This window comes from Pleurodeles waltl, chromosome 1_1 (genome assembly GCF_031143425.1).
Source record: "Pleurodeles waltl isolate 20211129_DDA chromosome 1_1, aPleWal1.hap1.20221129, whole genome shotgun sequence".
Taxonomy (NCBI): Eukaryota; Metazoa; Chordata; class Amphibia; order Caudata; family Salamandridae; genus Pleurodeles; species Pleurodeles waltl.
This window is the reverse complement of record NC_090436.1, coordinates 758603079-758616771: the sequence shown is the minus strand read 5'-3', so window position 1 is coordinate 758616771 and position 13693 is coordinate 758603079.

Here is a 13693-nt window from a genome sequence, read left to right as displayed (position 1 = left end):
GTCCCAAAACAGATTTTGCCCATTCATTTTTCCTTAGGAACTTTAAACACCGCTACAGCTTAAACCACTGAACAGATTCCCACCACATTTGGCAGAATGCTAGATCTAGCTCCAGAAAGAGAGCCTTTAGTGTTTTGGTATAAATCTGTTCAGTAGTTTTACAGTAATTAGTGGAAAATAAACTTTGTATGTCTAAGGACTGGGAGGCTCCCTAGATTCCGACAGATTTCAGACTGAGATCTGATTGACTGCCATCACTTAAACCAGACATTTTATGAATATCCTGTCTCCTGCAGTTGTTTTTCAAGCCTCCAGGTGGACCAGGTCCTGGGGGGGCCAATTTATCATTTGGATGTGGGTGATCATGTGGCCCCCTTCCCTAGGCAAATTTCAGCCCTGATGACCTCATCCTTAGAAACCTGGTCACTTAATAATGGCAGAATGGGACACCCAACCCTCCCCTTCCCAAATTCATCCCTGGGACCCCATTGCATAGCACCCGGCTGTCTTTCAAAAGAGGAGGGGGGCACACAGCCCCATGTCCTGGGCTGATTTCATCCCCGGGGACTCTATCCCCAGGGGCCTAGCCCTCTGTGTCACACCACTGTACTCCACTGTCTTATACTCTAAACCACTCCATTCTATCATATCGCAGTCTATGCTACTCCACTGCATGCCCCTCCATCCTGCACTGTTCCACTGTATGCTATTCCACTGTATTCAACTCCACATTACAACACTACAGTCTATGCTGCTTTACTCAATGCCACTCCTCTGTGCTCCATTTCACTGTACACCGCTGCACTATATGCTATTCCACTGTATGACACTCCGGTCTATGCCACTCCATTGAATGCCACTCCATTCTATGTAACTCCATTCTATGACAGTCCACTGTACTCTAGTGCACTGCTCAATACTCTAGTCTATGACACGCCACTCCATGTCGCTCCTCTCTATGTCACTACACTCTTCCCTACTACACTGTATGCTATTCCACTGTTTGACACTTTACTGTCGTATTTGGACTCTTGCTGTAGGCAAGACTGCTGGTTTAAGGATGACAATACTTATGTCTGTAGGTGACTAAGCCAGTCCTACGACAAATCGCAACTGTCGTCCCAACCCTTCCGGCTCACAAGCAGCACCTCACCAGAAACCCAATGTTGGAAATGGCCCTTCTGCAGGGTCACCCCCAAACTTTTTGCCCTCCTCCTTCTCTTTTTCTGACCTAATTTTTACTGGCTTTAGGACTCTGCGCACTTTAGCACTGCATATCAGTGCTAAAGTGCGTATGCTGTCTCCTTAAAACATGGTGACATTTGCTCATACCTAAATGGCTTATTTAATTTACTTGTAAGTCCCTAGTCAAGTGCACTACATGTGCCCACGGCATGTAAATTAAATTCTACTAGTGGGCTGCAGCACTGGTTGTGCCACCCACATAAGTAGCCCCCTAACCATGTCTCAGGCCTGCCACTGCAGGGCCTGTGTGTGCAGTTTCACTGCCCCTTCGACTTAGCATTTCAAAGTAATTGCCAAGCCTTAAACTCCCCTTTTTCTCCATATAGGTCATCCCTAAGGTAGGCCCTAGGTAGCCCATAGGGCAGAGTTCTATCAAGGTAAAAGGCAGGACATGAACATGTGTGTTCTATATGTCATGGTAGTGTAAAACTCCTAAATGCGTTTTTACACTAGTGTGAGGCCTGCTCCTTTGATAAGATTCCATTAGGGCTATCTTCATATACCGTTTGAGTGGTTTCTGATCTGAAAGGAGTAACCAGGTCATACTTAGTATGACCAGAATGGTAATCGAAACTCCTGCTTGTTGGATTTAATATTGCTATTCTAGAAATGCCACTATTAGAATGTGAGCATTTCCCCACACTCAAATCTTTCTGTGCCTTACAGCCTGTCTCCAATCAATATCTGCTGGGTTACTTGACAGCTCCTTTGTTCATTTCACTCAGACATCCCCAAGCACAGACTGCTCAGTCACACCTGCACACATCTGCATACTGAATGGGTCTTCCTCGTCTGGGAGGGTGCAGGGCCTGACACTTACATGTCAAAGAACAGTGGCCTGCCCTCACACAGTGGACTGCCAAACCCCCTACTGGGACCCTGACTGACAGGATGAAACTGAAAGGGGACCTTGTGCACTTATAAACCACTCTTTGAAGTCTCCCCCACTTCAAAGGCACATTTGGGTATTTAAACAGGGTTTCTGACCCTACCAACTCAGACACTTCTAGACAAGATACCACTAGAGAAGAAACCCTGAACCAGAACCTGCAACCTGCCAAGAGGAAACGCCTGGCTGCCCAAAGGACTCAACTGACTGCTTTTCTGGAAAGGACTGCTGCCCTGCTGTTGCCCTGCTGCCCTGCTGTCCTCTGGCTCTGATGAGAAGTGATCTCCAAGGGCTTGGCTAGAGCTTGCCTCCTGTTCCCTGAAGTCTCTGGACTAAAAAGACTTCATTTCTGCAAAAGAACTCCTTGTGCAGCGAAAATGAACACACAGCCTACAAGTAACGACGCACAGCCTGCATCTCGGTGAAAAAATCACTGCACGATGAACCAGATCGAAGCAGGCCGACCTCCTGAAGAGGAGAATGACGCATTGCCAGTGTTGCAACCGGAAATTCAACGCACGACACACTGGATCGACGAAAAGCCAGCCGGAACAGCGCAGCCCGACTTCCTGAGAGGAATTGACTCTGCGCCTGCCATGCAGCAGAAATTTCCACGCATCAGCCACCGGATCGACACAGAACCTGTGACTTCATCCTGCATGCCCAGGATTTCAAAGTATCATTCCTGGGGCGTACAAAAACCCCGCAACCCGAAGAAGTTCCCAGTCTCCCCACAGAAATCGACGCAAAGCCTGCCCTGTGTGAAAACTCAACGTCCCATTGTCTGTGTGCGCTGGAAAAATCGACGCATGCCTCCCTGTTTTCCACTCAAAACCTCCTCTGCAGTCCCTTGTGGAGAATTTGAATGCAAACCAGGTACTTTGTGCTTGCAAGAGAGACTTGTTGCTTTTTAAAGACTGAAGAAACTTTATATCATTTTAACAGTGATATTTCAACGTGTATTTATTGAATCTTTATCGTTTTGACCTGCATTTATCAATATAAATATGTTATATTTTTCTAAACACTGTGTGGTGTATTTTTGTGATGTTATAGTGTGTTATTATATGATTTATTGCACAAATACTTTACACATTGCCTTCTAAGTTAAGCCTGACTGCTCAGTGCCAAGTTACCAGAGGGTGGGCACAGGATAATTTGGATTGTGTGTGACTTACCCTGACTAGCGAAATGGTCCTTGCTTGGACAGGAGGTAACCTGACTGCCAACCAAATACCCCATTTCTAACACCCAAACAGTAAAAAGTGGTTTGTGGCAGCCTTAATGCATGGACTCAATAGTGTGACATATCAGGGAATGTCGTGGTTAAACGGAAAGTACCCCTTTCTCACATAAACACCATGTCTCAATCAAACACAGGCATTAAAGAAGATGCAGTAAAGTTTCAATAGGTTTTTATTTTAGCAAGAAGAGATCATAATTGCATAATGTAGGATATCTGTTTGGTTAACACACATTTCGTAGACACCTAGCACCAGCATTTCTGGTTTGTTAAGACACTACGGGCCATATGTATGAACACATTTTCCCATTGACACAGAATGGGAAAAACCCTTTGCTACATCTGGCCCTACATTTGGAAATTGCACATGCTGATGAGTACAGGGACATGCATACACACTGGTGTAGTCACCTGCTGACTTTCCACAACCCTGCTCATGACCTACACCGGCTAACCAAGTCCACTAACATCATGTAACCCAGACTAACCAATATGTCCTCTGATGTGAGCCACTATGAAACCCAACACACCATTGTGACCTTCTGAAGGGTAAACTACTTGTGCATGACTGTACAAACACATTTACATCCAGGCACCTTGATTTTTGCATATGGTCCATACAGGCTACTATCATAGTCAATACTGAACCCAAAGACTTAGGTCACAATGAAAGAGCTGGCATGGGTGTCACTTAGAGCTTCCTTTTTGTGGATGTGTGGGCATGTCCTAATTTACAAAGGTACACTTACACTTTTGGTCTACGTTTTAGACCAAAAGTCCAAGTTTACGATTGCCAGGTATTCACAAAGGTACGTTCTGAGTAGTATCTTTGCATCCGCACTTGGGGTGGATCATCCACACTCGGGGCAGATCATCCACACTCGGGCCAGATCATCTGCACTCAGGCCGGATCATCCGACCCTTAGCCAGAATCAGTGTAATTACATGCACCTACACATTATCAATCGAAACTTTCAATCTAGAACCAAAAACCAGATAAAAGCAGCACACAAGCAAGCGTCTAGTTTCTCCACAATCACACTGTACCTGCCTGTGTCGAATATCCTGAAGCCATGCTGCCCAGTAAGAGGAAACGGAACTATACAGAGGAGAAGACCACCATGATCCTGACATTTATTGTAAGGAACTACAAGACACTGCATGGTTTCCAACCCTACAGCAGCAATTCCACACAGAAGGCAGACTTATGGCAGCAGTTGGCCACTGCAGTCACAGCATTGGGGTGGATATCTGGACCATGAAAGACATTAAGAAGAAGTAACAGGATAAGAAGAGGAGGGTGAACGAGAAGTACACAAGGATAGAGGTGCACTGAGCTCTCCCAGGTGTACAGACTGGAGCTTGCTTCTGACCACTTAAGAGGATATCCTCCGCACCATATACCCTCACCTGCTCCATGGCCTGCCTGTGAGTGATGACTGCAAAGTGGTGCCAGGTAATATACAATTACACTAACAATGATACCAAATGACTAATGTTTGTGATACTCCAAAAATGTGACAATGAATATTGTCGCAAGTAACTGCTCTCTGCAATGTAATTAAGACCCCCATGTGTCTCAGCTAGTCCATAACAATACAAGTACCAGAATCCTTTGTGCCACAAATTGCAAATTACAAAACCTCAGTCCCAAATAGTGACCTATAACTTCTACCTTATCCACTTAATACTGGCGCATGGCAATAGAACATGCCCCTCATTCATGTACCTCTGCTGTTGGCATGTAGATTCAAATGTGTAGTTATGTCACAGGTTGCACGTAATCAAATATCTTGGTCAGGTCTGATGATCTTTCCCTTTTATTGCCACATACAGCTGGAGAACAGTCACACACTGGAGCATAGGTGCCTGCACCATCAGGGAGGCAAAGACAAGAGCAGAACAACCCATAACACTAGCACAAACTGGTATGGACATATGGCATGGGGAGGGCATTATATCCTACACTGTTACCAGTCAACTCATAGTTATAGTACATGCAATTCATAAGCTGTGGCAAACCTGTGAAATGAGCTAGTTAATGTTGTGTATCACATGTGTCAACGAGTGTGTTAACTGTACACACACATATCATAGTAGGCCCTGTGACATAGTAAGAAATTAACAGCCTGCAGTGACCTCAGCAACATGCATGGGTGTGACATCTGGTCAGGCACCAAACACTGGGCGGTTGTCAGACACCGGGAAGAATACATGAAAATGACTTCACAAAAAATGTAAGCTCCTAAACCGTGGTGCAAATGTCAGCAATATGTGGTGCTTGTTTAATGTCACTGTTGTCACTTTTACCCCATATGCTCATATATGGCTCATAACAGTATACCACATACCATCCTGACATGTTAGCCAATGATCGGTCAACCGAACATGTATGTGTATAGTACCTATCTAAGGGTTCATATGTGCTCTCGTGTAGATTGATTTTGCATGGGTCAGTGCTGCAAGTCTATATGTTAGAAGTCAGTATGCCTCACCTCACAAGGTATAAGGTGTTTGTACTTCCCAGGTATACATGGCTCTGTCACTTTTGGGAATTGTCACAAGTGTTCCCATTGTTCATGGAATGTCATCCATGGGTACAGTGATTTGTTCAGCCTTGACACACTCCAGGAGGCCATTTCAAACCAAGTTGCACAAAGAGTGGTCCTTGGGTGCCTTGAGGGGCTCATAAATTTGTCCTCAAGTCAGTCATAGAGGGGTAGAGTCGCAACCTGATTGTAAGTTCAAGACATGGTTACTTGCTGACAAAATGCCAGGAAACAAAAGCTAAAGTAATGATGTTGGTGAGGGGTGTAATAATAACAGCAGGCTTGCATTTTGGGAGTGTTGTAGTGGCTGGCAAGTTGGGTGTAGAGGAGGGGAAGCCTTCTAGTGGTTGAATTGCACAACATGAAAACAGTAAGGGTGCGGATCAACCCAGCTTTTACACTTGACCAAAGTGTGCAATCCTATATTAATGTTCATTTAACTTTGGCAACATGATCACAAATGAGTGAACCTCTGAATAGAGGACTATAGGGTGTGTGCTACACACAACCGTATTGTCTGGTAAAATAGACCATGAAATTGTACATGTGCATTGGAAACACAGGCCAAAGGAAAAGAACACAGCAGAAATTGCTGACTTCACAGTCCAAAATTAGCAATATTATCCTGTTGGTGGGGAGGAGGGGTTGAACAAATGGTACCCATCCCTTGGTTGATAATTGCATATATCAAACATGTACTCGTCAATGTGCGGACAAAATCTGATGTGTAAAGATTAACAAGCTCTGCATGTTCTGGAAGACTCCTTTGCATATTAGAAATTACCACATCATGTTAGGATGCATGATGCCAGTCAAGATGTAGATGTGTCCAGAGGTAGCCCGTGCATGACATCCTAGTTCTTTCCATCCTATAGCTCTCAGTAACATCATAATACTTGTTTGCCTCTGCATGTGATACTTGGTTGATCTGGAGCCACCTGTAACTTGTAGATCATTGGTCCATACCTCTGACATGTACATGTGGAATCATCACCACCATCCTTTGCAATCAGTAAAAGATATGTATGTTACGTTACAGGTCCTGCCAGGACTACTTCAGTGATATGGATGACACCATCCAGGGGTTTAGGAGACATCCTGGCTGCAGCAATCAAACCCACTGCCATCCACTGACCAGGTAAGTGTGCCATATAGGCCCTCATTCTGACCTTGGCGGCGGAGGCCGCCCGCCAAAGTCCCGCCGTCAGGTTACCGTTCCGCGGTCGAAAGACCGCGGCGGTAATTCTGACTTTCCCGCTGGGCTGGCGGGCGGTCGCCTTCAGACCGCCAGCCAGCCCAGCGGGAAAGAGGCTTCCACGATGAAGCCGGCTCGGAATCGAGCCGGCGGAGTGGAAGCTGTGCGACGGGTGCAGTTGCACCCGTCGCGTATTTCACTGTCTGCGCAGCAGACAGTGAAATACATGTAGGGGCCCTCTTACGGGGGCCCCTGCAATGCCCATGCCAGTGGCATGGGCACTGCAGGGGCCCCCAGGGGCCCCGCGACCCCCCCTACCGCATCCGGATCTCGGCGGTCCGACCGCCGGGATCTGGATGGCGGTAGGGGGGGTCGGAATCCCCGCGGCGGTGCAGCAAGCTGCGCCGCCGCGGAGGATTCAATGGGGCCGCGGTACACTGGCGGGACCCCGCCAGTGGTGCCGGTCCGACCGCGGCTTTACCGCCGCGGTCGGAATCCCCATTGGAGCACCGCCGGCCTGTCGGCGGTGCTCCCGCGGTCCTCCGCCCTGGCGGTCAAAGACCGCCAGGGTCAGAATGACCACCATAGTGTTGTAACCTATTGATATCCTACCCTTGAACAAGAACCAAGGGCCAGATGTAGCAAAAATCCAATTTGCGAGTTGCAAATTGCGAGTCTTTCCGACTCGCAATTTCCAACTCGCAAATTGGTATGCAGAACGGTGTCTCAGACACCGTCTGCGAGTCGGTATGGGGTCGCAAAGACCCACCTCATTAATATTAATGAGGTGGGTCGCAAATTGCGGCCCCATACCAACTATGGGCACTCGCAAACATGGAGGCCTGCTGTAGTTAGCAGACCTCCATGTTCGTGACTGCTTTTAAATAAAGCAGTTTTATTTTTTAAGTGTAGCCCGTTTTCCTTAAAGGAAAACGAGCTGCACTTAAAAAAAAAATCCGAAACCTTTAGTTTCGGTATTTTTTCAGAGTAGGTAGTGGTCCCTTGGACCACTACCTGCCCTGAAAAAATAATTTGTGGTCCATTCACAAAGGGGAAGGGGTCCCATGTGGACCCCTTCCAATTTGCGAGTGGGTTACCATCCACTTCAAGTGGATGGTAACTGCGACACCATATGCGACCGCATATGCGGTCGCAAATGGTATTGCATACGACTGCGAATCGCAAATAGGAAGGGAACACCCCTTCCTATTTGCGATTCGGAAGTGCATTTTGCGAGTCGGTCCCGACTCGCAAAATGCATTTCTGCATAGGAAACACGCATTTGCGAGTCGCAAACGGCAAATTTTGCCGTTTGCGAGTCGCAATGTGTTTCCTACATCTGGCCCCAAATGCCTGTAGCTGTGGATTAGCAAATATTGCTATTTTAGCATCACTCCTGTAGTTGGTGTGTAAAATGTCCCCGAAAAGATTAAAGATGGTGAAGTCAGGTGTGCATAATTACATATAATACATGAACAACATTAACCATAGGGTCACTTCTTTCCAAAGCTGCTGTATCAAGGACCAGTTCTTCTGCTGCACACTCAATGAGCCGGGTCCAGCAGCTGACATCTAGGGGGGGTCTCAGTATTAAAAAACCTGTGGTTGGAACTGGTGAGTTTGTTTTTGCATTTCACATCTGCATGGGACACCTCAATGCCATAGTGTGAGCTACCACATGTAGGGGTGCACAAGCCATGTCACATGGGGAACATCCGTTGATATGCAGATAATTTTACCCAATCCCTGTGTTGCACTGCATCATGTTGTAAGCCAAATACACAGCTTGTTGCAACCTCTGTCTCACAGGTGGTGAGAATGAAGACTTGAGTCTGGAGGAAGGGTTTTCTACTGGGCAATCTGAAGGGAGAGCCCACTCCTCTTCCACGCTGCCTTCTCAGCTGCCAGAACAGCACAGGAGGAGGAGGAAGCAGAGGAGGAGTAGGAAGATCAGGGACTGATTTCAAGCAATGTGAAGGGCAATCCCCTGACCACTCTTTTTGGCCCATGCAACTCACCAACAAAGTCCACATCTGCTGTGGTTGGCATGGTAGCTCATCCTACACCCCAGAAGATTGCCCATTCCCCAAAAACCCAAACCCTAAGCTCACATCTTCACAGCCCTCGCATCCAGGTCAGACATGTTGGTTCCCCTACAGACTCCTACTCTGACAGTGTCTCCCAGGCCTTCTTTCCAACATGTGAGGGAGATGCCAGCCCTGGAGAAGAGCAGGTAGCTCCTAGGCACAGATCTTCTCCTCAGAACCTCCCACTTGCCACCAGCCACCCATTGCCCCCGGAACTAAGGAAAAAAGGGGCAGGCTGTCTCGACTGACGCAGATTGTAGACAATTTAGTTGGGGATTACCCACATGCTAGCTATTTTATAACTGGTGATTTCAACACGAACCTGTTTCAGGATACAACGGAGGATCTTGAGGGTCCAGATTGTGGTCACCACCAGCTAATTCCTGAACAATTAGGGCCCCAGGGTTGTCTGCACTGCCCGCTGGGAGTAATGCATTTTAACAGTATGGGTTTCAAAGTTTTGAATGGTCGCTTTCGTGATGATGCCCCCCCACGGTGGACAAGATCCGATGGTCGATCTCACTCCTATTTAGACTACACCATCTGTAATATTGAATTGTTTCCCCTCATTGAAAGGTTTCTGATTTCCCCTCGGAGTGAGAGCGACCATTGTCCTCAAATTGTATCTATTAAATCAAGATTTTCTGCTCATGATGTCATGCAGACAGTGGGTTGTGGCGCTTGTTTCGAATCACTAAAGCGCATAAAATGGAATGCTTCTATTAGCGGTGCTGTACTGATTGAATGTATTAACTTTTGTAATTCTGAGGGATTGGGTTGTGTGTCCCCAATTAAGTCATGGGTCAAACTTTCTTGCCTTTTATGGTCAAAATTCCATCAATCTGCTTGCAATTGTGCCCCATCCTGGTCTTTTGTTGTCTCCAGGGGAACCAAGAACTTAAAGAAAGCACGGAATAGGCTACCAATGGCAATCAGGAAAAGCCCTGATTCTGAGTGTCTATTTATTGAATATAAACAACTGAGGAAAGATTATAGGAAGGCTGTTTATGAAGACTGTCAGATCTATCTCAGCCAGTTTTGGGTTAAACTTAAGTGCAAGTAGAGATTCAAACTCCACTAAATTTTGGTCCCTTATCAATAATCTAAATAGTAACCAAAGGGGCTCGGTGTTGTTGACATTTCAGAAGGAGCGTGGGCGGCCTACTTGACCACCCATTTTTTGGATAGCGAGCAGGATGGGGAACCATTGGATGAGGCGGCCCATAGATCTTTCGTAGTCTCATTTAAAATGTGTCCCCCATTTACAGGGTCTCCAATCTCCCCTCGAGTAAGGAAGTCTTTCCAATTATGCCTCCCACACATCATCTCGAGGACTAAGCAATTTGGAGCTCCCGGTCCCAATGGTCTTCCACAGGCATTATTCAAGCAGGATCCCCTCCTCTGGGCCAACCATTTTGTACATTTGTTTGAAAATTGCCTTTTAACTTCAACCATACCTGAGTCCTGGCGTGGTGCCATCCTTCATCCTCTACATAAAAATGGCTCAAGATCAGATCCTACCAATTTTAGGATGATAGCCCTGCTGGACAATGAGGCTAAGTTCTATGCCAGCCTCTTGTTGCAGGATCTCCATGCTTGGGTTGAATCGAAGTCACTAATTCCTATAGTCCAAACGGGGTTCTCTGCTGGTTCAGGCACTTCAACTAATTTATTAGCACTCTCTATCTTGATTGATAGGGCGATCTCGTCATGCCTGATGCTGAATTGCTGCTTTGTGGACTTCAAGGCAGCATTCGATCAGATCCCTCGGAGTGCCCTATGGGCCAAATTACAAAGCTGGGGCATTCCCCCAGTTCTTTTGGGTGCCTTTATAGAACTCCATACTAACACCTGGCTCCGTATTAAGCTTGGTGACGGACGCTCCTTATCTGGGAAAATTCCCACCACTCATGGTGTGAAGCAGGGTTGTGTATTGGCCCCTCTTCTTTTTAATCTGTTCATTGCAGATATGTCAACACCTCTTGACGCCATCAACTCTCATCCCCCCAAGATTGGTGGCTTCAGGCTTAGTCACCTGCTTTATGGGGACGACCTTGTTTTGTTTAGTTGCACTAAAATCGGCCTTCAACGGTTGCTCAACCAACTTGCAACATATACTTCCGCCAATCAGGTAGAAGTTAACTTGTCTAAAACAAAAGTGTCCCCTTTGGGAGGAAAAAACATTCGGGCTTTAGCTGGTACTATAAAAAACGTAAACTTCTTTCCGACCAGTCCTACAAATATCTAGGGGTACATTTTGACTCCAGGGGCAGTTCTGTTAAACATAAAAAGGAAATGAAACTTAAAGCTGTGGACTTGCAGGTGGCCTTTTCCAAATTAGCTAAGGTTTTAAAGGTGCCAACCCTTCTTCCTTTAATGGATGTTATGAGAGCAAAAATCACTTCCTCGTTGGCCTATGGTCAAGAAATGCTGTTGGGCAAAGGCTCTAGGTTGGTAAATAAAATCTACAAGAGACTCTTTCATGTTCCACACCTGGCCTCACCCGCTCAGGTACGGCTGGAATTTGGGCTTCCGGATTCGGTAGCAGTTGACGCTGGTGCTGTTTTGAAGTTGTGTTATAAAATGCGTCAGTCCTCGGACAGCCACTTGGAGGCAGTCCTGTGGCAAGTAATTAGAGATCCAAAATCGAAGTGCACCTATTCTCAATTTTTGGTTGAATGCAAACAGCGATTGGTTGCTGGTGATCTTTGGAAAAATAATCCCCCCTATTCCTTGTTTAAATCAGAGATTAAAAGGCTTATCCAACTGTATTCTTATCATTCAGATTGCTCTCTTCTTGTCCATCGGAAGCATGCCTGGGCAGTAATTGGTTCCTTTAAGCCAGGTATGCCCTCCAGTTTTTTCTCTTGTACATACGGGTTTTGGTTGAAAAAGGCCTTTCTTGCCCTAAGGATGGGTGATTGGGGTTTTTTAAAACACCGGCCCAAATGGCAGCTACCCCCCGGGGACAGCATGACATGTAGAGGCTGTAGTAATGCGGACTAAACCATTGACCATGTGGTTTGTCTGTGCCCAGCTCTGCTAAAGGACTCTTGCTCCGGAGCAAATGGATCGAATTGGGAGTCCGCTCCTGTCAACAAGCTATTATCCAGTCTCTGGACCCTGTCAATCCAATGCTAAATTTGTTACTGACCAAATTTATTAAAATTAATATCTAAATTTAATGGTACTGCGAGCAACGAACACATCTAGTTGGAATCTTTCCACGCTCTTGTCATTTTGCTCACTATTGGTTAGGATGAGGAGCTCTAACGGTATAAGCTGATGCTTAGAGCAATTACTAATTCATGCACCTTGCACCTTAAGGCTGTGCCTATGTATATTGCTTTGTGTTTTATATGGGGTTTTAGGTTGGGTGATTTGTATTATATTTATTATTGGGAGAAACGTTTTTAACATGTCACATGCGCAACTTATGATGTGCTTTTAGTTTGAATTCAGTCCTTGAGGGTATTTAGTTTGATTGTCATTGATTATTTTTTTTCTCTCTCTTTCCTTGTTCATTTGTATTGGATTTTATTATCGGTACAATAAATTACTACTACTACTACCCTGCTGGTAGACCTTCTGGTCGTGTCCGTTGCGGTCCCAGGCGGAGAGGGCTGGCAGGTATATATATGTCTGAGATTAGGAGGAAGATTTTTCCAGCAGCAGTCAGATATGAGGCAGGACATTTGTGACATAGGGGCTACACTGTCTGACATGTCTGCCTCTCTGCAGGACCTGGGCCAACTCCCACAGTTGGTGCACAGAATGACCCAGGTGTTAGAGATGATGTATAGATCTTGGAGACATGGGGAAGAGGCTGAAAGACATCATGGCCATGCAGAGGGAAGAGAGTGCAAGACACAGTGCATTGGCTATGAAGGTAATGAAGGAGATATTCAAGATGATACAAAATCCTTCACAGGCTATGCATGGAGGAGCACCAACACATCTACCTGCACTGACTCAACCCCAGCCCCTGGTTAGGTAACATGTGCATGGACCCCAACAATCCACGATGGAAACACTTCACTTGTACATGCCCTCCACTACACAGTCACATCCTCTCTCTGTACAGGCCCGACACCCTGTATCCAGGCGGACTGCCACACTGGACAGGCTCTGACATCCCCTGTCCAGGCAGACCCCATACAGGACAGGCTCAGACACCCCCTGTAAAGGCAGACCCACACACTGGACTGTCTCATACACCCCTGTCCTGGTAGACCCCCATGCTGTACAGGCTACCACATCCCCTGTCCAGGCACAGCCCAATACTGTACAGGCTCTGACAAACACTGTCTAGGCAGATCCACACACTGGATAGGCTCAGACACCCCTTGAACAGGCAGACCTCCATAATGTGTAGGCTCAGACATCCTGCTGTTCAGGCATAATCCCACACTGGACAGGCTACCACACCGACTTGCAACTAAGAGCCCCAGGAAATGTGCCACATCACAAAGATCCTCACCACCA